This window comes from Canis lupus, chromosome 3 (genome assembly GCF_048164855.1).
Source record: "Canis lupus baileyi chromosome 3, mCanLup2.hap1, whole genome shotgun sequence".
In the NCBI taxonomy this organism is placed as follows: domain Eukaryota; kingdom Metazoa; phylum Chordata; class Mammalia; order Carnivora; family Canidae; genus Canis; species Canis lupus.
This window is the reverse complement of record NC_132840.1, coordinates 6,775,091-6,775,420: the sequence shown is the minus strand read 5'-3', so window position 1 is coordinate 6,775,420 and position 330 is coordinate 6,775,091.

Below are 330 nucleotides of genomic sequence, written 5' to 3'. Positions count from 1 at the left end.
GTGTGTGGCCTCTGTCTACCCAAGATCCCTTCCTCTTCCTCTTTCCTGATATTACTTCCCAAGACTGTGAGCTCCAGCCTGCCCTAAGTGGAGGGAAGCCTCCCTTCCCTGGCTCTCTAACCCAGGCCCAAGGGCTTCCATGAAGTGGGGCAAGTGACTACATTGCCCCCCATAGACACTTCCAGTTGGTTCATGAGGGGAAAAGGACTGTGGGGCAGGGCCCCAGGGTCTGGTGCTTGTCCCACTGGGGCGCTGGGACTGAGGGTTCTGGGGGGTGCAGCCTGGGATACTGAGGACAAAATGGGCCTAAAGACTGGACATTGGGGCACA